Genomic DNA, 24,644 nt, shown 5'->3' on the forward strand with positions numbered 1-24,644 from the left:
ATATAAGAGCTTTGCTTGTTAAAAAATATTTTCATTGGCTGGGAAAATTTTCCTAGTGTGGGAACATTCCTAGGATGGCGTTTTGTATATTCACTTGAATAATTTTTGATGGTATCAACTAGATCTTTTGTAAAGTACTTGCCAAAAAGTGAATCTCTGTTCATTTAAAAATCATCGATTTGTGTGCAGGGAAAATTGCCTGTCATGGCTTGAAAGGATTATTTATGGTTTCTAAACATTCATCTTTCCCAACTTTCATATATTGCCTTTACAAAATGGAAATTTAATTCCATTAGAATGTTCTATTGTCCGATATATACACCTTGTTATAACATGATTACATTCAATTGCTCCGCTTGCTATTTTAGAAAATGACAAAATACATCAAGTAGTTTTTAACTTTTTACTATAATATGTACTGGTGACTGTGACTAATGCTATTGGTGATCACCTCAAAAGATAATCACTAGGAACAATAATGTTTTGCACTGACCCAAGAAAAAGTAGTTCATGGTAATATAGAAGAGAGTAATAATGGAAAAATGATTATATAATATACTCTCTAAGGATAAAGGCTTGCAAACGGGAAAAAGAAGGGGAGAGTTTAAATGACATCTCTTTGTATTTGAATCTTAGAAATCATTTCTTTGGTTTATCTTGGATTTCATTGAGTTTGATGTTAAACACACATGACACGAATAGAACATTGTATGAATATGGTTTTTTTTTGTTTGTTTGTTTTTGTAATTCAAAGTTCTGGAATTCCTGACTTCTTGACGTATGTTTCTGTATTAATGTGGTGCTGGTTGGGGGTAAGGGACAGACTGAAATGTGACAAAATGGTCTCAAAGGTGCCTTGTACCTGAGAAATTATGATACAGAGATGCAACCATTCTGAAGGGTACCTGTCAAATTTCAGAAATTGGCTCTGTTGTGCTGTTCGGCCAAATGCTTGCTTCATAGGAGGAGACGCCATCTGCTTGAGGCATTACTCACACTGAGGGATACATGAACAGTAATTAAGAGGAGATGCAGCATAGGTTGTTAACAACTCAAAAAGACTTTGGAAGAATTTGACACTATGCATGAGCATATAATTAGGAAGGACACTCAGATGCAGAAGTTGGAACGGAAATGTATACCTTAGGTATTCAAATCTGAATTTATTTTTGAAGACCAATTTGTATTTTTTTAGGCAAGAGCAGCCTGTAGAATTTTAAACATCTATGTCTTCCTTTCTCTTTTGTCTTCTTCCACACCTGAGACTGATGATTTTAGTAACGTTGCTGTGTTTTTTGGCCATGACCTTTGAGTTAGAATCTGTGTGGTTCCCTATAGCTACTTTGCAGGAGCAAGTGCCTCTGGGGTGGGGCGGGGGGTAGGTTGTACCTTTAGCCTGTTCACTAACAAGGGCTTAGACAGGTCATTGACTTTAGAAGGAATGAGGTCACTGATACAAACTGTTTTATCTTGTCCTTCCATCGTATTTTGAGAGCTTCATCATAGAATGAATGTATCTTTCCTTCAGTTTTTGCTGGTAGCTTCAAGTGAAGGAATCTTTTCCATCAGGGAAGAGGTTTTATTTTCAGATAAAATATACAACAATGGCCAAGTGTTGGGGTTATTATAAAATTTGTCAAACAATGGCACATTTTATTAGGATGTCATAATAACTCATGTGAACTTTAAGGAGATGTTGACAGTTATTCCTCAGTTTTAATGACAGTGGAGATATGTTGTGATCAAAAGATTTTAAAAACGTTATTGTGTCAGCACCAGAAGAACTTACCAGGGTCTGTGTAAATACTTAGGAGATTTATTTTTGCAAAAAAATGGCAGTTTTTGTAATGTTTGATTATTACTCGTCTTTCCTACTAAAACGTAAAACCTGTTGGTATTAATGATGGTATACTTTAGTTTTTGAAGAGAGTGTATTATGGGAAAACAGTTTATAATTTTAGCTTTTTGATGGAATGGAATAATTCAAAGAAATGAATCACACATTTATTTTGAATCATATTTTCCCCCAAGAATTAGTCTGCAAACTCCATGAGGGTGGGAGCCATGACTGTTTTGTTCACCTGTGGCCTTCCATAGCCTGGGAGAAATAGTGTCCTCAATAAATACTTGTTTGTGTAGTAGAATGGGTAAGAAATAAAGGGGGACTGAAGACCAGTATTATTTAGTAGATGGCATATGTAACAAAGACAATCACTGAGTTCTTGCTGAATGCTCAGCATCATGTAATGTGCTATTCAGATATAAAGTTTAGGTTTCTGCTGCTCATTTTAGACAGGGGAGAGGAAAAATCAGGCACAGTAACAGGAAAAATCCTTATCTGCTATGATAAGGTTAAGCTAAAGAAAAAGTCATTACCATGGATGACAAGAACAGACTGATGAAGAGACTGTCAGGGTGGTTTTTATATAAGTACTTTGCTTTGTGAAATAGGTGTATTTGTGAAGGGTTATGTTAGTTGATAATAAATTCTCACAATTAAGGGGAAATTACTACATAAAACAATTCATACTGAAGAATTATAAACGTGATAACAATGATTTATTCTATATGTATCTGAATCAGTTTTCTTTCAGAAGAGCATAGAATGTATAATAGTAATGGAAAAGACACACAGTGTTACTTAGGATAGAACTAAGATCTCTTTTAAGAGATTTCTTTAAAGAACTAAAGATTTCTTCTCTGTTGCTGTATGGAGCCTTCCATCTTGGAATTCTTATAGAGTGCTCTCAGTATCACATCTACACTTAGAAATAGAATGCAGATTTCATTACATGAGGCAAACCAGACTAATTTCCTCAGTCTTTTCTAAGGTGGTGTCTTACTTTGTTTTTTCCCAAGAGTATATTGACCTGAAGTCAGGTGGGGCCCAGCCATCTATCCATAATATATATTATGGATAGATATGTATATATATGGATAGATACGTATGATAGATATGTATATATATATAGAGAGATGTGTGTGTGTATATATATATAGTCTATATTTTATGTATCTATTTGTATATATAGAGTCTACATCTCTCTATATGTCTGTCTCTATCATCTCCGTCTGTGTCACTCTTATCTACTTATCCACATCTCTGTTTAAAAATCCCTGGAGAGATTCCTGAACTTAGAACTTTACCAAGAGTTTTTCAAGAATAATTAGAACTAAGCTGAAGTCATTACTGATGAAAGTATAAGAATATGTAAAGACCTTTAGTGTAAGATTAGAGTTTCTCTTGTTTCTGGTTCTGGTGGGAACTGTTCATTCATGCGAATAAGAAGATAGTTCTGATCATTTCCCGATAGCCCTCCTGGGTGCTTGGCATGTGACCGATACTTAACAAACACTCATGGAAATCATCAAATATCCACCTTTCAAATACCCACGATCCTTTTGTGTATCATACTCAGACTCCCAGGCTTACCCATAGGTTGTATCTTGTGATGCTGACATATTGCTTTAGGGCCCTTATTTCCTAAATGAGTGAGTACTTATAAAGTTGTAAAAAGAGTACTTGCTACATTATAAACATTTAATAGGCGCTGTTAAATGAAACAGTAGGTAAAGTTAGTACCTACTCTAGAAAAGATAGAGTACTTATGATATAGTAGGATTTAGGGAGCAGATAGAAAATTCATTGATGTTTCAGTCGTTGGGTATTAGGAAGCAACATGTTAGTAGGTGTGAGTCTAGATTGTAGAGTATAAGCTAAAGAGGTGACTGTCAAGGACCGCGAAGAGACCAGGATTTTACCATACCTTCAAGCTGACAGTTTAGTCACAATTTCATGGATGGTGGTCAGTGGACTTCTGGACTCAGTTTTCCTGTTCACAGGATATATGGTCAGTTCGACTAGTTCTTTTGACTCTAGTCCATCCAAACTGCAGATTGAAAAGCCATTAAAAGATTTGGTTTAGCCACGTTAAGTCTGGAGCGTAGCATGAGCTCCTGGCAACATTGGTAACAATTTTTTTTTTTTTTTTTAACAGCCTTCTCTCACATTTTGATGAATGTTAGGGTTAGGGATCCAACACCCTATTTTTTTTTGTGGAGGATTTTTAAAAATTCCTCTTAATAAGGGTCCTAGCATTTATTGCTGGCTTTAAGAGTTAAGTCATAGAAACTCTGTTTTGACTCCTATTTATCATTTTGGCTTTGACTCCATTTCAAGTTGATAGAGATACCTATAACATATTTAAATTTGTATCCTTTCTCTTTATACTTTGTCATCATCTCTCTCTCTTTGGAGTAGAAAGGGTTAGTAAAGTGTGAGGTGACAGCATAATCTTGACCAATTTATACATTAAGGGGATTTTAGAGCTGTGATTTTAGGCTAGTATCATCTTCTCTTATCTCATTTAATAATGCACATGAGCATTTCTTTCTAATTTGGTGTGATGGTCTTTGCGCATGGTAACTGTTATATCAGCTGAGCGGTTCCAGTGGTAGGAGAGTAGTCATTTTGTTATTACCATCCAGCTGTACTGGATTAGCATGCATGTGCTTTAAAAAACTTATCTCAAGAAAAAAAAAATGTTATTACTGCATTTCCTCCCACAGTAGGAAAGTTGAGCTGTTTTTTATTTTTCATGTCTCCAAAATGGAGCATCAGCCATCTATATTAGATTAAATATTAGGTTATAGCATTAGAACAATTCTTCTTGAGAAATTTTGTAGAAAACAGATGGTTGTTAGTCCTACCCTGTGGCCAGAGAAGGGATAAAGTCATCTCTTGAAGTGTTTCCCTGTCTTAATATGTTAGGTGTGAGATGAAGGCAGAATGCTGGTTCTCTTTACCACTCAGAGTAGATGCTGCTTTCTTCATTCAGTTATTCCTTTACAAAGGAGACTTTACCAATTAAAGTTCATCACCTAGTATAGGTCACAGCTCAGTTTGATTCAGGTTTGTCACCGTTCTGAAAAATTTGGATCATTTATGGGTAAAGCACCTGTGGCATTAGTACAGCTGTTTATTCCAGAATTTACTCCACTATTTTATCCAATTTTCAGATTTTCATATTTGTTGAATTTCATTTTTTTTTAAAGATTTTATTTATTTGTTAGAGAGAGAGAGCGAGCACATGGGAGCACAGGCAGACAGAGTATCAGGCAGAGGCAGAGGGAGAAGCAGGCTCCCTGCTGAGCAAGGAGCCCGATGTGGGACTCGATCCCAGGATGCTGGCATCATGACCTGAGCCAAAGGCAGCTGCTTAACCAACTGAACCACCCAGGCGTCCGGAATTTCATTTTTTTAAATAAACATTTAGTACAGCTTTAACTAGTATGTTGGTGAACTGTACTTAGTTTTATGAATATAGGGACCTGTTTAACTACACATGGCATAGTCACATCTTCTATTTTTAAAGTAGACATCAGTCATTTGCCATGGATTCTTTGTTGCCTCAAAGAGACATTCTTAGCAACAATGTTGTCAAGGGAACACAGTGAAACTGTTACATAAAAGAATGTCTCTTTAAGGAAAATCTTTTAAAATGATATTTCTATGTTTTCCCAGATTGTGTGAAATTATAATTTACAAGCAATTCAATTTAAGCAAATAAAATTATCAGCATTCTATGTAATGGTATAGTTCTGGAAATATCTGCCAAATGCAGACATTTTTGAGTTTGAAGTTAAAATAATTAGATATCGCTAATATAGTGCAAAGACCTAAGCAAGAGGATATTTAAAAAAATGATATGATGTCAGGTTCCTTGTTAAACATACTAAATTTCAGTGAAATCTTCAATGTGCAAATTGTAAGGGCCTGGTTGGCCAGAGGGAGCCATTTTGTTGCAGTAAACTTAGATTGACCCTATGTAGTAAATTTAGATTGACCCCGCCCCTCCCAGAGGAACTTACTTGCAAAGCCTAGATACAAGGGCAGGTCAGGCCAGGTGAAGACATCCAATCAGTGGGGCACGCATATATCTACTAGGATAAATTGAAATTCAATTGGCCACCCGTGTGTTACCTAGCAGTTTTTTCTGTGTGTGGCAGACTTAGCATGACTGTGCAGTGTTCTCTGTGTATTACAATCTCATTGGCCACCTGTGTATAGCCCGGCTAAACTACCTCTATAAAAGTTAGTCTGTGAGGCTGGGAGGGGTCACCTCTTTGCAAGAGACGGCCCTGACCGGTCAGTATGATTCTCGATGCTTGGCGCAAAATAAAGCTTTGCTTGACCTTCATTTTGTATCAGTCTTGGTCCTTTGATTACGGACCCTAACACAAATGACTTAAGTTCTTAGAAGAATTAAAAGATGCTAATGTGCTGTATTTCCATGTTGAGAGAACATCTGAGGGAGAGAAAAAAGGCAATGGATACCTTTGAAGGTATACATTTCAAAGACCTTAGGAACTGAATAGGAAGCATTATTAAATAGCAAGTACATTATTAATGCGTTCAGGCAACCATGTTAACAAACAGCAGTGGAAGACTAGAATGGTCACAGACTTCTGTCTTTAGCACTTGCTTGCTGTCTTTTTAAAATTTATCTTCTAGAATTTAAGGCTATAACCTTGAATGAAGAATGCAGAGGAAGATATCCTGGAATATAGATCACATATGTTTTGCTAAAAAGTGTGTATTGGTATGCATTATGTAATAGAATATTTGAATTTGAGGGGAGTGAAGAGATCCTTCAACAGATGAGGAAATGTGCCAAGAAAGGCAAAGAAACTTGCCTAAAGTTACTTAGGAACCAAGCCAGAAATAGAACCTAGTTTCCTGATTCTCAGTTCAGTGCTATTTCCATGATACTTTTGGCTGAGGGAACTTGGGTTACCACTTTTCTGTGATTCCTTCCCATCCATTAGCACCACTGATCTCCAAATGAAATGTCAATTCCATCTAGCATTTTGAATGTTATTTAAGTCAATCCTTGTGGGATGAAAGAAAAAAAAAATGTAAGAAGGAAAAAAGACTTTTTTAAAGAAACATATAGGAATTCTCAGTAGGCCTTTATGATACACCAGGAAATGAAAGACTTTCAAATAAAAAGGAATTATAATAGTCCAGATAGATTTTGAGAATCAAAACTATGAAAAGGGATAAGTTTTGGATGGAGGCAAAGTGAAAATAGGATGGTATTCTTAGTGGCTTGTCTTTGAGAACATCAGCATCTTGACTGGCTTTGTTAAGTAGACTCGCATAGTGAATATCCATTACTGACAGAAGAGTATTTACACTCTTGCCTTTCAAGGCAGCAAAAAAATTGATTGCTTCTTATCAGTGATCAATTTTGGTTCATAATTTTATTCACTTGAAAAGACTGTGTATTATTTTTTTTCCTCAGGCTATTTTAAAGATTTATTTTTTTGTGCTTTAAGTTTTCAGCAAATTTAGTGGTATGTGCCCACATGAGATGTTCGTTGTAATTGTCCTGCTTCACGTTCAGAGTGCTTTTCGAATCTGTGACAATATATTTTCCTCACTTTTGTTTTTATCAGTTTTGACACATCTCAGCTAGTATCTCTTCAAATCTTCAAATATTGTTTCTTCTTCATTTTTTCTTTCTCCTCTGGGCTTTCAAATACAGGCATGTAATACCTTTTCACCAATATGCCATTCATCACTTGCACATTTGTTTCTATATTTCCCATCTTTTTTTTCTGACTGTAAGACTGTAGCTTGTGTATGTTTCTTGCAGGTCACCAATTCTCTCAGTAGCCATATTTCACACTGTTGTAACTAGAATACTGATTCTAAATTATCCATTAGTTTATTTTTGTTATGCCTTTAGTTATTTGCTGTATTCTATTTACTTCATTATATTGGATGTATTTTTCTTAATGCTGTTGTCTCGTGATCCCCTGAGTGACTACTTTGCTAATATTTATTGAATATAATTTTAGGATTATGATAATGTTATCCATTGCAAAAGAGAATTAATATTTGTTTCTGGCAGGTAGATAGGGATAGGGACACTCACAATTCCAGCTCATTTTAATACAATCAAGGGTGGAAATAATTAAACACTGGGCTTTTCTCTTTATGAAAATTATTTTATTTCTAATTTCTAATTATGTCTAGGTTGTCAAACTTAGCAGTGCCAGCCTAGTGGATGGCTCATCAGATCATTTCTCCCCACCCCCACCAACCTACTCTTTGTTGTTTCTTGATTTTCAGTTTTTTGTTCTCATAACCTTGTGAATGGGACTGAAAGTTCTGCTGAGCTTATCAGGGTTTTCTGTTAAAATGGGCACACATGCTTAGGAAACAGCAGTCGTCAAAGTCCAAGTCCTCAGTCTCAGGTTCCTTCTTTTCTTAGATCTTGTCCTCCTAAGTCTTCACTGCCTTTGGGGTTCTTTGATGCTGTTATATAGATTTTGGTTTATTTTGTCTGAAATTACTGTTTTCTTTCAGGAAAAAAATGGATTGAAATGATCTAGACTTCCATTATTAGAGGTGAACCTCTCCAATTTTATCTTTGAAATTTATCCCATTTTTATGTACTTGAAAAATTCTCAATTTTTTAATGTCAAGACTTCTGGGGAATGAGGCTACCATACATGTATTTTTTTCCTTTTTAATAGGAATTTCCTTTTTAATAGGAATTCAAAGCTAGGACATACAAAAAAAAAACTTAACAGTACTTTTAAATCCTTTCAATATTTGCAGGTTGAAATTTAGTAGACTCTCTTGGGGGTGTGGAAAATATACTATGCTATGTCTTTCTCATGCTTCATTTAATACCAGAATTATTTCAGGTATTCCAGAAGTTCAAGTAATATCATTTTTATTTCCTTATTAAATATTTTTATTGGGACATATTTTGTAATTATAGAGTTTTTCTGTTGTTAACATACTGTTGAACATTGTATAATGTTCTTCAAATAGAAGACGGTAAAGAATCAACTTTTACATAATTAAAACATCTCATTTCCAGTTTTCAGAAAATTACAAATGAAAGCAAAAGCTATCTGCTATTATAAATAATTTATTAGTGTATATGAACATTACATATAACTATTTATGTGTATATATATAAATTTTTTTTACCATACTTTAGATTTACAAAATTGAATTACTCAGAATCCTTGGTCCATGATACTCTTTTATTATTGACTCATGTAGTCCTTATAATTAAGGTAGTAATTCATAATAAATTAACATCCATAAATTTGATCTGAAAATTAGAACAATAACTATAACTTCCATGTATTTATTTCCCTAACCTCTCTTTATTTCTGTCCCCCTCATGCCGCCACTTTCCTGAAAGTGTGTTTAACATATATGCTTACATGATATACTGCTTTATTTTAGTTGCTTAGTTGTTTTTTCTAGAATCTTGACTCTTGACAGCATGCTGGTTATTGTCCTCTGGGACTCATTTTACTATTCTGTTTTTCTACTAATATTCTTATTTTTGCATGAGGTGGAGTTTACCTGTTTTCAGTAATGCATAATATTCTACTGCGAATTTACTATTTATATACTCACCTTTGTGAGCATTGAATGTTCTGTGTTTTATGATACAATGAACAATTCTGCTATGAAAATGAAAATCCTACCTTCTGGGATTTATAATACGTGAATGTTCATATTTTAAAAATATGATTGGGTCTGGCCAGCCTATTATCATGGGCTGGTTAGGTGTGGGTTCCACTGAGTCTCGGGTGTACTCTTGTTGGGTCACTGGGCTGGTCCCTGGGTGGCAGCACTCTTGCTGGACCATGGTAGGGCAGTGCGGATTCAGCTTGCAAAGCTTTTTCCAGAACAGTAGTCAGGTCCGAGACCATCAGGCCTGTTACTGGTGGTATGGAGGGATGTGGCTCATTCTCGGTTCCCTTGCTGAAGGGGCTGATGGCATGACTGAACAAGTGGCACTATAGCTGAGTCCACAGGGGGACTGGGGCCACAGTCAGTGGTTCTGCCTTCTCATAGTGACCTTCAGTCTTGGGCTTTGTCACAGTTACACAAACTCTTACTCGGGGCCCAGAGCTCCCATAAAGGCACTTTAATGGAAAAGCTGCCAAATACTTGTTTTTATCAGAGGATGTGGGCTGGGAACTTCCTGTTCTGCCACTTTGCTGATGTTACTGCATAAGAAATCTTATTGATGCCTGGACTCCCTAATGCTTGTTTTCTTGGATTTGTTGATTTTTGCTTATTGAATGTATATAAAATGATATCTTACTATGTCTTAGATTTGAAGTCTGTGATTATTAATGAGATTGGGCAAACCTTCAATTCTTTGCCCATATGTGTTTCCTCTTCTTTGGAATCCCTTTTCATGTCCTTTGCCTAATTTCTCCCATTGGGTTATTTGCCCCTTTCTTACTGTTTTGTTGGAATTTTCATTTGTATCACTGACACTAATCCTTGAGTTTGATGTTTGCAAGTTTTTTTCCCCCAATGTATACCCAGTGTTTTACTTTCTTGATATGTCATTTGATAAAAATTCTTATTTTAAGATATCTTTAGAGGATATGGAAATATTTTTTTAATGAAGGAATAATTTTTCCAGGTCACTGGGAAAAATTGCTTCCCACTTGGGTATTAGAGGGTTGTGAAGCACCAGCCTCTTCCTCTCCAATGTTCACTTTCATTCTGATGTCTCCAGAAATGGGTACAAACTAACCGTAAATCTCAAATGTTTTTGCTCAGAGAGCTGAATTGAAACCTAACTTTCCTGTATCTCGGACCTATGGCTCATTCCTATCTAAGAAAAAGAGAGCTCTGTGTTAAGGCTCACAGCAAAAGAGGCAGAGCTCCAGCATACGGGCCCAGTAGGCACTGGTGGGTGGAATAATTACGCTGCTTTTATTGCAGCTCTCAGGCAGGTCTAGAGATGGTTTGCGAAGGCAGCTAAGTCCATGTGGGCCACAAATAGCTAGTAGGAATTTTATGCCTGGCGTACAAATGCACGGCCTCATCAGCTGCCTCCAGTTCTGTTCCTATTTCTGTGAGCGGTGCTCAGTACCAAGAGAAGGCCCTGTGGGGCCGCCGACTGCTGGGAATCACGTGGTTTGGGCGTTGAGCGCTTTCTACTCCCGTCCCAGTTCCCCGGGCTCATATGGGCTCTGAACGTGCTAATTATAATAACTCTGACAATGGTTTTTTTAATTTCAGAGACCCGGATTTTGGTTTTACCCTTAGGAGGTTGGAGAAATTTACTAAAGAACAAAAAGAATGGATAATCTTAGTATATAGTGAACAGTGCAAAATGTTAACGAAATTATTGTGCATCCTGTCTAAAGAAGGAATTAAAATAGGTTGTATCTTATACATTTGCCTTCTGGAATGGCCTTATTTGCAATTTGAGAAGAATATCTTAGTTTAAAAATGTGCTCTGGATTTATTATTAGAGCAGGAATTTTGGGAAGAGTTAAAGAAAAAGAAAAAGTCGAATAGACAAATGAAATTGGAGGCAGAAACACGTTTTGAAAGAAAAAAACAAGAAACATGTTCTGAAGAGAGTGATTGAAATCTTAGAGGTCTGACTGACTAGATAGGACAAATTAAAGAAAATAAGTACCCACTCAACTACTCTTGAAAGTGAGACTATAAAAGAAGGATTTTTTTCCTTTGATTGTTCTAGGATAGGAGAGGGTGACTAGGGCCTAAGGAAGTATAGTTGGAGCATAATATCGGGGTCACAGAGAGTACATTGACATGGTTATGCTGAGGGACCCCAGATCTAGCAAACTCTTGGAAAATGTCCTCTTAAAGTTATAAACAGGGAGTCTTTAATGAGCACTAACCATATGGATACAGAATACTTGGACAGATTTGAAAGGGAGTGAAGGAAAAAAACCGGCCTTAAAAAAAAAAAAGAAGATGTACTTAACTTTCAGTGGGAATAGAGTTATGGCCTCAGCGGTAGATCTACCGCAGCCTGGGTTCAACGCTTGTATGATGGACAGTGCTTGGAAAGACTTCACTCAGAAGGTGAAGGTCAACAAGGTCTTTTCTAACAGCAGATGTTTTGAGCAGCACCAGAACTCACTGACTGTATGTCTCTTATGATGGGCCCCTTGTAAGACAAGACCTAGAGAAAAGTGTGTCAGAAAAGCAGAGAGTTGGGCTTAAAAATGAAAAGATATGAAAAGCAAAACAGATACTGAGATCTTCTGAATAGCCAGCCATACACGTGGTAGAGAAGGAAAGGAATCAATTTAAGAAGCAAGTTGAACAATTTTGAGCTTTCTTAGAGTAGCAGAACAGCAGATAAAAATACAGTGTCAGAGCCTTCTTCCTTGTTGAAGAAAAATATGTGACAGGAAAAAGTGTTGCTTAAAGTCTGGAATATTCAAAAGCTAATGAAAGGCAGGGTCTGCAGAGGGTGATTCTTCAGCAGAAACCAAGTTGGGGGTAATAAGAAAACCTATAGTCGTAGGCTGTCTCGTAAGCCTAGGACATTCCATAGCAAGTGACATTAGTCACAGTGGAGCAGTTCTGCCTCCTGGACAATTCTCATCCCAAATGCAGTGCTGGGGGTGGGTGTGAGGACAGGATGTTGAGCCTCAAAAAGCAAATAAAATGAAAAAGTTTTTAATATGGTGAATAGGATTGAAAGAACTTCACTGAGTCCTAGTGACTGGGTCTGTGACCCCTGCAAATTTCAAAACTTTGCCAGAAGTTTCTTTGAGGATAGAGAATGCAAAAGTAGGTTCTCCTCCTCTCCATACTATGGCAGATGTCACAGTTACTGGTTTTGGACCATGGGCTGGTAAATAACTGATGAGCTAAAAGTCTGGTGACTAGAAATTAAATTTTTCTGCATTTGCTCTCCTTCCCTCACATAGCACTGAACCTTTTCTACAGTCTTTGGGAGCACTCTGTGCTGCTTTCTGAGGACTTTTTTTTTTTTTTTTTTTTCCCTCCAGGGAAAATCACTTTGGAGCTAGGATTAAGCTGTTTTTTCACTGTGACTCCAAAACTTTTATGGATCCTGTTAACTTTTTATATTTTCTCAGTGGTGGGGCCATAGGCGAAAGAATGTAACTCCTGATATCTTGAAGGGACCATACTCATTATCATGGAACACAACTCAGACAACCACCCAACTAGCTAGGACTTTTCTAAAGAATACAAGAAGCTCTTAAGAAAAATAAATTCTTTTGTTAATGATTATTATTGTATTTATTTGAGAGAGAAAGCGAGCAAGAGAGAACATGTAGGAGCAGAGGGGAGGGGCAGGGGGAGAGAGAGAATCTCAAGTAGACTATGCTGAGCACAGAATCCAGCCCAGCAGAGCTCAGTGTCATGACTCTGAGATCATGACCTAAGCTGAAATCAAGAGTCAGGCACTTAACCAACTGAGCCACCCATGTGTCTCTATTATTATTATTATTAGTTATTATTATTAATAATAGTTATTATTATTAATAGTTATTATTATTAGATTTTATTTTATTATTATTTTAAAAATATTTTATTTATTTATTTGACAGAGAGAGGGAGAGATCATAAGCAGGCAGAGAGGCAGGCAGAGAGAGAGGGGAGGAAGCAGGCTCCCTGCTGAGCAGAGAGCCTGATGTGGGGCTCGATCCCAGGACCCTGAGATCATGACCCTAGCCGAAGGCAGAGGCTTAACCCACTGAGCCACCCAGGCGCCCCAATTATTATTAGATTTTAAAAACCAGGACGACAATGTCAGGAGCTTAATTTCCTGCTGGGAACTTCATAATGGGGAGTACTTATGTTCAAATTTGGGTCATTTTTATGTTATTGTTACTGTATTATTAGAGTAGTTATGTTTCTGTTTGATTTCCATGTGTAACTTCTTGTAAACTATGATGGACCCAAATTAGAATGGGAAACAAAATAAGGTGTAGATTTTTAGCCTAAGGTACAACAGTGCTTTGGACTATTTATTTTAGTATTCTTACCAAGTCATATATATATTTTTTATTTACTGAAACACTTTAATTAATTAATTTATTTTTTAAAATAAACATATAATTTATTTTTATCCCCAGGGGTACAGGTCTATGAATCACCAGGTTTACACACTTCACAGCACTCATCATAGCACATACCCTCCCCAATGTCCATATTCCCAGCCACCCTCTCCCATCCCCCCTCCCCCCAGCAACCCTCAGTCTGTTTTTTGAGATTGAGTCTTTTATGGTTTGTCTCCCTCCCAATCCCATCTTCTTTCATTTTTTATTTTCCTACCCCTCAATGCTCCCACATTGCATCTCCACTTCCTCATATCATCAAGTCATATTTTTTATGGGGAAAAAGCTAAATTGGCCACAGTGGAGCAGTAGTTGGTCATTGGAGAAGAGCCCCATGAACCAGGAGAAGACTCACCTGAAGCTCATCTCTTTCTCAGAGGGAAGCAATAAACTCTTCACCCATTATTTCCTTGAGGTCTGCAGTCTTGGACAAGGTCAAGCTCAAATGAAGGTGAAGTTATTGGGAGGCCCATTTGGCCACTCATTCAAATAGTTTTCTTCAGTTCAATACTATCAGTAATAAAGTTAAATTTTCATATTCACTTCCCTGACTCCTTCATCTGTGTTTCAACTCTGGGAGACTGCAGAATGAGATTGTCATCCTGAAATCCCAACAGATACTGAGAAATACCAACGGATGCAGAAAGATCAGTGGATGTGATAGGAGTTCAGTGTCGGAGATGCCTTTCACTGGGCTTCAGTCATTCAGCTACAAGAAAATTTGCGTCATCAAAAGCAAAATAAAAATAGTTACTCATGACATATCGCCTCCTTTCTCGGTGCAGGGGATATGATCTCAAAGGCCTGTAAGGGCCAAGTAGGTGAAATGAAAGAGTAACAGATCATGTGTTGATTGTGAGGATGGTGGAGATAGTTGGGATGTTGGGGGATTACGTGAACTGGAGAACATGAGCCCCCTGCCAGAAAGTGGAAATTGTTACACATGCCAGCAGGCTGTAGCTATGGAGGAATTACCAGATGTTATTTTTAAGAGAAAGCAGAAATAAGTGTTTCTGTAGAAAATTTTTAAATTTTTAAATGTTGCCTTAAATTGAGGGGAAAAAGCTTTCTCTCTTAGTTAAAACAGGTCTATCAACTGGTTGTGGTTTGTGCACTGTCATAACGGAACAAATATTTTTTTCTCAGCATGTAGGGGACCTGCCCCCCAATGCACTTAGATTCAAGGTTTTTTTTCAAATCAGGAATTTACTTTATCCTAGTTGGCTAAGGCAGTTCAGTCTCTTTTCTGCTGTATTTAAACTTCTGCTCCACCTCTTTTATTACCACTGATTTAAGAATTTATCATACATTGCCCTAGACCAAATGTAGAGTTTATGACTCCAGTGTTCATGGGACTTGATTAGATCCAAGGAAGCACATATGGTGAAATGTGCCATCTCAACGTTTTGTCAATTATGCCAGTGTACTTGTGCCAAGGAAAGTGATTTCTCCCTCCTAAAGACATATGAGCCAGAAAGAACTTCTTTGATTTCTTGTTTTATGTGACATTCTGTCTGCAATTAGCAGGCTTCCAGATGTTCATGAATTTTATGTTCAACTTATATAGTCATTTATGTTTCCCACCAGAAAGCAGAGTGGTTTATGTTCCAGAAATTCCATCGAAAAACATTTCTTCTAACTTGAACTTGAAACGACTAAATATTTCATGGTGTAACTTCTAATTATAAATGTTCCGTGAGATTAGAGGACTTTTATTTTTATCTGGATAGTCTGAATTTTATCCACACTCATTGAACAAACATTTGAAAATATTTCCTTCAGTTTAGAGCTGCTTGGGGCTTTCATTTTTTTTTTTTTTCATTGATAGGATTTTTCTGCTCGACTCCTAAAACTGTACTTGAAACTTCTAATTTCATTTCCAAAAATCACATTTGTTCTCTATTATAATTATATATTCTACTTCACATAGGCTAGAGATTCTGAGAGGCCTCTGTTAACACTTAACATAGTGTTAGTACTAAATCATTCTCTCTTGAGATTCAGAGAACAGTTATCCAATCTATAGATCAATTGTTTTAACTGATTTCCCTTTTTAAGAACCAAATGCTATCACCATTATCCATTATCCAGCATTAAGACATGGTGGTGTCTCTTATGTTACTTGTAATACTGAAACCTGAATTACCACTCTTGTTCTAAGCAGATATCAATTTAACACAGTCAGGTTGGATTAAGGTAGGGAAGCAGCCAGATTTAAGCAGTCCTTTGAAACAAAGCAAGTTTCTTCTAAAGTCAGTTTTTGTTTACATGTGCCACAGTTCTAGGATACCAAAAATCAAAACTTCTTTGTATATAACTTTGTTAATGTTCAGATGCAGAAAGCTTTAACTTTGGGAGGTACCCCTTGATTTTTTTTTTTTTTTGAATGTTATTTTACAGTATTCTTACAAAGAGTACTAACCTTCAAGGGATGAAGAACAATTTTCAATACAGGTTGTTTCTTTTGAAGAAAGTAATGAGCAAATTTTTCCTTATATTGAATAAAATCTACCTTTCCCTACTTTAGTACATTAGTGCTAGTTCTTCACTTTAGCATATGATAAATTTAATTCTTCCTCCACATATGCTTTCAGTATCCTACCTTGGTCTTTCTCTTCCTCGTCTTCCCCTTCCCCACCCTCCTCCTCCCCCCCATCCTTCATTTTTCTTCTTCTAAAATGGCTTTATTGAGGTATAATTTACATGCCATGAATTTCTTCCACTGTTAGTGTGCATTATAGTAATTTGGGGGTATGTTCATTGGAATTGGGTAATCATCATCACAGTCCACTTTTAGAATATTTTCATCACCCCAAAAAGCTCCTGTTTGTAGTTTGTAGTCAGTCCCCAGCCCTAGGGCAATCACTAATGTGCTTTCTCTGTATATAGATTTGCTTTTTTTTTTTTTTTTAAGATTTTATTTATTCATCTGACAGACAGAGACCACAAGTAGGCAGAGTGGCAGGCAGAGAGAGAGAGAGGAGGAAGCAGGCTCCCTGCCGAGCAGAGAACCCGACGCGGGGCTCGACCCCAGGAATCCGGGACCACGACCGGAGCTGAAGGCAGAGCCTTAACCCACTGAGCCATCCAGGTGCCCCTAGATTTGCTTTTTAACGGGCTTCATATAGTACCATATAATATGAAGTCTTCTGTATCTGGCTTCTTTCAGTTAGTGTAATGGTTTTGAGATTCATTCATGTTGTAGTATGTATCCCTAGTTTCTTTTTAATACTGAGTAGTATTCTGTTGTACAGCTGTTTCACATTCCTTTTATCTGTTCACTCATGGACGGGCATTTGGATTATTTCCAGCGTTTGGTTATTTTGAATAATACTTCTGTGAGTATTCATGTTCAAGTCTTCATGTAGACATATGTCTTCATTTCTCTTGAGGACATACTTAGGATTGGGATTACTGCTTTGTATCATAAGTATGTGATTAACTTTTCAAGAATCTGACAAATGTTACCATTTCGTGGTTTCCATTTTATATCCAACCATAATGTTATGAGTGTCACAATTGGCTCTGTATCTTTGCCAATGCTTAGAATTGCCAGTCTTTTTAATTATAGCCTTCTTATTGGGGTTTCAGTTTGCACTTCCCTAATGACTAACGATATGGAATGTCTTTTCATGTGTGTATTAGTCATTTATATATCTTCTTGGGATAAATGTCTTCTTTGATGAAATGTATTGCCCACTTTTAAATTGTGTTGTCTTCTTATAATTTATTTGGTAATGCTTCTTTATGTATTCTGGATACGAGTTCTTTGTTAGATATAGTATGTGCAATATTTTCTCCCAGTCTCTTTTCATTTCCTAGTGTTGTCTTTTGAAGAGTGTGTATAATTTTGATGAAATTTAATTTATAATTTAATAGTGACTTTGTAGTAAATTTTGAAATTGGGTAATATAGATCTTCCAACTTTGTTTTGTTCTTTAAAAATTGTTTTGGCTATTTTAAGTCCTTTGCATTTTCATATAAATTTTAGGATCAGCTTATAAATTTCTACAAAGAAGTCAGGTGGAAATTGATAGAGCTGACATGGAATCTATAGATCAGTTTGAGGAGAATTGTCATATTAACAGTAGTAAATCTCCTGTAAACATGGCCTCCATTTATTTAGATTGTCCCTGACTTTTGCAGTTAAAGATGTGGTTTCAGTATACAGGCCCTACATTTCCACTGTTAAATATCTTAACTCAGCATTTTATTCCTTTTGATGCTCTTATGAAGGCAATTATTTTCTCAATCTCAATTTCCATTTGTTTGTTGGTCTTTGGTTGAAATTGATTTGTATTTTTCTAGTTATTTTAGTTGTCAAAGTAGGATGAGGGAAGAAGCCTGAGCTTTTGTTTTGGGCTTTCTTTCCCGTTAAATGGCCTTGTAAGCGCTATCATTTTCTTAAGAGCACGGAATATTGATGAGAAGTTGAGTTACTTCTCATAGAATATATAAGTATTTTCAGTTCAGAATATATAAGTATTATATTTGGAAGTTGTATTCTTGTTAGGTGGGTCAACAGTAGGTCTGTTAAGCTTGATAAACATCTCCCAGTCTTGATGAGGGTGATAAACCAGAGAGGTTATTGAATGGGATACCCATTCATCAAAAGGCTGTGAACCCTGGGGGTCCTGTATACAAGACCATCATTCAACAACCTGAAGAGTGAGAAAATTTGTTATCTTTCAGTGGTTATCGAGATGTTACTATGACCCTGTGTGAGTGAGTAGTCTCTTTGTTACACTCATGACCTGCCTAATTCCTATGGCCCTACCATTCTCCCCAGGAAGGAAGAATATTCTGTGCGTCATACACTTCCTCCTTCCCTTCATCAGCTGTAGGAGATCTTGCCCTTATGTGACCAGATAGTTAACTCTCACCTAAAATTTTTTGTTAATTACTTATTAAATTGGGATTATTATTTTTCTACTAGAGTTCCTAAAATACTTAATTAAAGGGGAAAACAATAAGAATCTTTTGTTCCCTGACCTCCTCATCGAATCTGGAAGAATCTTTGCACATTATTAAAGATTAAATTTGGCAAAATATAGCAAAAGCCTGGGTATAATGTTTTAATAAAGGCTGGTTCAGTTTCTACCTACCTATCCCTCTATCTACCTGTCTGTCTACATGAAGAAGTCTGTATTCTGGGCGCCTGGGTGGCTCAGTGGGTTAAGCCGCTGCCTTCAGCTCAGGTCATGATCTCAGGGTCCTGGGATCGAGTCCCGCATCGGGCTCTCTGCTCAGCAGGGAGCCTGCTTCCCTCTCTCTCTCTCTGCCTGCCTCTCTGTCTACTTGTGATCTCTGTCTGTCAAATAAATAAATAAAATCTTTAAAAAAAAAAAAAAAAAAAAAAAAAAAAAGAAGTCTGTATTCTGGAGGTGATGAGGGATATTTTGGCTATTTAGCAAGTCGCCAAGGAGCTATAGCTCCTTCTAGCTGCTGTGCCACCATCTTTAGTATATGAGTCTGTCTGTATAGTTGCAGTGTCCTCAAGCATAGTGCCCATTTTCCTGGTTGGAAGAATAGGAGTGCGTAGGGGCCAAAGGAAGCATGCTGAGTCTGCCTCCTTCATCAGGCTTTCCTGCTGAAACTTCTCATGTGTCAGATTTGTGTCGCTTGACCAATCCTAGTACCTGGGAGTTGGAAAGTTGAATAGTTAAAGCTGGGAATGTTCTCAGCCAGGAAAAAAAAAAAAAATTGTGCTCCTGTTGGCAAATGTGATAGTTATTACCAGTGATTACCATATGTGACTCTTGTACCTTCTGGGTATTGTGAAGCCCATACTGCTCAGTCTTCTTTCCATGTGATCAGTGTGGCCAATGAAATACGAAAAAAAAAAAAAGTGGCAAAGGTCACTTGTAAAGGAGAAAGTAAAAAATTCATTTAAGGGGTGTCTGGCTGGCTCAGTCAGTAGAGTATATTGACTCTTGATCCTAGGGTCGTGAGTTCAAGCCTGACGCTGGGTGTAGCGCTTACTTAAAAAGATAAATCCATTTCAGTTTCCTCAATCTTACCTTACCTGCTGGGATCATCCAGACACTATGTTTCAGACAGCACACCTACAAGAGTGTGGAGCATTTATCAACCTTTGCCAGTCCATGTGGTACAAATGGTATGAGCAAGAAAGGAACTTTGATTAAACAGATTTGTGGTCTGTTACTGCAACATAGCCTAGTCTGCTCTAGATAATGTACTAAAGAGAAGGGGTTAGTGTATATTGGCCAGGCAAGTAGCTGGACCTGCAACATTCTTCCACAGAGCCTATTTCTACTGAATCACCAGAGCTGTGGGGGACATCACTTTCCTTTCTAACTAATTTTATTACATTATGGCCAAATTTTAAATATATATACAAAACCAGAGAGAATGATATAACAGCTCAATGTATCCAACAGTATGTGACCAATCCTGTTTATTTTTACTCCTACCCTCTTCTCCCCACCCAGATTACATTGAATTGAATCCCAGTCATCACAGAATTTCATGTATAAATATTTAAGTATATGTCTCTTTAAGATAAAGTTAACTATAATACATTTTAACAGCTAAGAAATTAACAATAATTCCTTAATGTTATCAAATAGTGTTCACATTTTACCTATTGTTTTATAGGAGGTTTTTCTTTTTTTATAATTTATTTGTTCAAACTGAGATCCACATAAAGTTTATAGCTGTGATTGCATGACATGTCTTTGAATTCTCTAATAATCTAGAGATTGATCTAGATGTTTTCCCCTCTACTTCTAAAAACCATTTTTTTTTGAGAGTTTCCTATAGTTTGGATGTTGCTTGGTGCCCCCATAGTGTCTGTCTGTCTGTCATCTATCTCTCCGTTGCATTTTCTGCTCATTTCTAAATAGCTCTAGAGACTTGATCAGATTGGAATTAATTACTTGGCAGGAGCATTTCATTGTTCTACTTTTATCTGCAGGCACATAGTATCTGCTTGTCTCTACCCACCCCCTTTTAAATGATTGAACACCCTAGAAATATCTTCTGTTCTTGACAGTGAGGATGCATGAAGCTTTTGGTAAGATTCCGATGGTATTCCCAGGGCTGTCCTCTCAATTTCAGCACAATCAAATTCTCTCTCTCTCTCTCCCCTTTATCACCTTTCTTGGGGTATAATTTACATAAACAAAAACCATACATTTTAATTGAACAGTTTGATAAATTTTGACAAGTGCAGACATTCATGTAAGCATCCTCATAATGGAGGTATAGAAGAATTTTATCATCCCCAAATCCCTTGTCTTCTTCCTGGACAATTTCTTCTTCCTGACTCCATGCAACCAGTGATCTGCTTTCTCTCACTATAGATTAAAATTTCATATAGACCGTCCAGAATTTCATAAAAATGGAATTATGTGGTATGTACTCTTTTGTGACTTCCTTTTTTTGCTCAGAGTAATATCTGTAAGTTTCATCCATGCTGTTGGGTATATAAGCAATTTTTTCCTTTTTATACTTGAATAGAATACTCTCCTTTGGCAATGCCAAAACAATTTATCCATTCACAAGTCGACGGACATGTGGATTGTTTCAGGGTTTTGGCTACGAAAAAATTGCTATAAAAATTCCTGTACAAGTCTCTGAATGGATGTATGTTTTCATCCTATAGTGTAAATCCTCGAAGTGAGATAGCTGGGTTATAGTATTGGCATATACTCAACTCTATGAAAATGCCAAACAGTTTTCTAAAATTACAGTTGAGAAGTGTTATAGTTCCATCAGAAATGTATGATAGTTCCATGCTTCACATTTTTGCTAACATTTGGGATGTTAGTCCTTCTAATTTAGCCATCTAATGAGTGTATAATGGTATCTCATTTTGATTTTAATGTTTATTTCCTTGATGACTTATGTTATTGACCTTTTTTTCCCAAGTACTTATAGGTATTTATTTTTAGAAAAAATATATATCTTTTGTCTACCTATCTGTCAATCATCATCTATTTACTTGCAGTAAGGGAGAGAGAGTGATGGCCGGGCCCATGTGGGAGGATTTTCCTTGATGCCCCAGATGTTTCCCAAGAGCTCTGCCCTCTAAATGATTGGACTTTGAATGATTTTCTGTTGTGTGTGGGCTCTGGGAATTATTTATCTTACGAATCTTTTTTTTTTTTTTTCTCTCATGAAACTTAATCCTACAGTTCTCTACATGCACCACTTAGCTCTCAGCAGCTCTCCCTGGACCCTGTAGGGCCTGAGCTGCTCCGCTCACACCAGCTTGCTCCCAACACCATGTCTGCCACTGTCCAGCAGGAGTTTGAGCAGTTGGGTGCTCAAAGTCACTAGCTATGGCTGTACTTGGAAATTTGCAGTGACTCCCATGACTGTCCTCCATAGAATGGCCAAGTTTCCATTAAACAGAAACTGAAACAGATGCAGAGATCAAAGCCCCCTATGATCATAGTCATGTTAAACTGCAGAATGCTGAAAATGATTATATTGGTGCCAATTTAAGATGGCACAGAAGAGGCACAGAAGAATTATATCTTAACATAGGGGCCACTTCCTAGTACAGGTTGCCATTTCTGGCCCATGGTTTGGCAGAGAAAGACCAAAGCAGTTGTCATGCTAAACTGAGTTGTGGGGAAGGAATCTGTTAAATGTACCCAGTACTGGCCAACAAAAAAAGACGACCAAGAGATGCTGTTTAAAGAAACAGGATTCAGTGTGTAGTTCTTGTTAGAAGATGTGAAGTCATATTATACATCTACTCTATTTAGAAAACATCAAGAAACGGTGGGAAGAACTTTCTAAGGCAGACTTATGTCCTGCTTTTGCTCACTTACCAATCAAAATAATGTCTGAAAAATACCAAGGGGATGGGATAGGCCTAGAAGAAGAAAAACTGACAAGAGATAGCTATGCAGGGCTGTCCTCTGAAATGCAGGGTACTATGGAGGAGAGAGCAGCAGGAGTGTTCTACAGCAGCATATTTGAGAGGACAGAAAAACTAACAGGGCTCAGAAGATGCAGCAGATGAAACAGAGGCCGAAGGAGAGTGAACGAGAAAGGAAGAGTGTTCCCAACTTTAAAAAAAAGACAAGCAAAGAAACAAAAATTTCCCCAAAAAACATCTCTGAAGGAAAATTCTCCTTATTGTCACAGTGTGGCCGACATTGACAGACGCCTAAATATCCATGACTTGAGAATGTTCTGCAGCTAATGTACCTTTTGAACCATTAATGTGCAAGACCTGAGGCCTACTCCAGAAACTCCAGATGTGAAGCTCGATAAACCTGTAGATTGCTTCACATCCATCAGTTACAGATTAAACTCTACATCCGGGGAACGGAGAACACCACCACCAGAAGACTTTGCAGAAGCCTCTCAGTTGAAGCTTTCACTGTGAGTATGAAAGTTAGAAAGATGTAAAAAATAAATTAGGAGAGACTACTTGCATTGCCATTCCAACTGTGTTTTTATATTTTTTTGGTAGCACTCAGTATTTTTATTAAATAGAAAAAAAAACCCCAAATTAGCCTTTGGCTCATATTCAGAGGAATTTACGCAAATTTCTAGAAGACTTCTTGTGCATCTTTTTCTTCTTATTCCTCCTCCCAACCGTTCTCTCCATCTTCCCTCCCCCACCTCTCTCCTCTCTTCCACTTGCTGCTTCTTTCCTAGTTTCCTTCTTTGCTCTACAACTTCCAGGCACCTTATTCCCCCCAAACTCTGACCTTTGTTTCTTTAGTTTTACTAGCTTTTTTGCTCTGCTTAGGATTCTCTTTCATGATCCAGAAAATTCTACCAGGCAATTGTCTTATATATTTTGCCCAGTTCTTACTTGTTTCAGGTATGAGGTTGGGTAGGTTTCTTGGTACCCCAAATGGCCCCTAGAGAAAATCCAATGACTCCTTTTTTTAGGTATCCTTGAGTTTTTTATACTCAGCCGAACCCTTGAAGGTTTACAGAATTTACTTGCTCTAATTTTTTTTCCTTCTCCTTCACGTATAGTAAGTGTTCCTAATCTTCATTTTTTTCCTTTTGGCTTTATGTAATCTTTTCTCCACTTATATTTGCAGAATTCTGGTATCTTTCTTCTCTGAAGAAATAAACAGAATCCAGCATGAACTCCTTCAATTTTTTTCCCCCATCCCTGTATGTCTGTTAAGGCATCCTGTTCCCTATTTTAAAGTGTGGTGACCTCATATGACCGATATTCATGAATTTTGTTTTTTTTTAACAGTTTGACTCTATTCAAAGAATCACATTTTCCTTACTCTACTCTTCCATTTTCTCAGTTACCTTGTGTTCCAACATTTCTTCCATCTATTGGCATGTCTTTATTGTGCCATTTAAAATTAATGCAATAGGATGGGACTGGAGGAGTTTATGCTGAGTGAAATAAGTCAAGCAGAGTCAATTATCATATGGTTTCACTTCCTTGTGGAGTATAAGGTATAACACAGAGGACATTAGGAGAAGAAAAGGAAAAGTGAATTGGGTGGAAATCAGAAGGGGAGATGAAGCATGAGAGAGTGTAGACTCTGAGAAACAAACTGAGGGTTTTGGAGGGACGGGGTGGGGGATAGGGGAGCATGGTGGTGGGTATTAAGGAGGGCACATATTGCATGGAGCCTTGAGTGTGGTGTATAAACAATGAATCTTGGAATAATGAAAAAATAAAATTAAAAAAAAACTTCCAAAAAAAAATAAAATTAATGCAATAATCTCCTCTTAGATTTTCACCTGGCTGTTGATTGCCA

At 37.0% G+C, this 24,644-nt stretch overlaps 1 pseudogene; it reads left to right on the forward strand.

Moving 5' to 3' along the window:
* Positions 1-22,170: 22,170 nt before the first annotated feature.
* On the forward strand, positions 22,171-22,918 carry LOC116859896 (annotated as a pseudogene).
* Positions 22,919-24,644: the final 1,726 nt, after the last annotated feature.

The sequence above is a fragment of the Lontra canadensis genome, unplaced genomic scaffold, assembly GCF_010015895.1.
Source record: "Lontra canadensis isolate GAN:19392208 unplaced genomic scaffold, GSC_riverotter_1.0 scaffold167, whole genome shotgun sequence".
In the NCBI taxonomy this organism is placed as follows: domain Eukaryota; kingdom Metazoa; phylum Chordata; class Mammalia; order Carnivora; family Mustelidae; genus Lontra; species Lontra canadensis.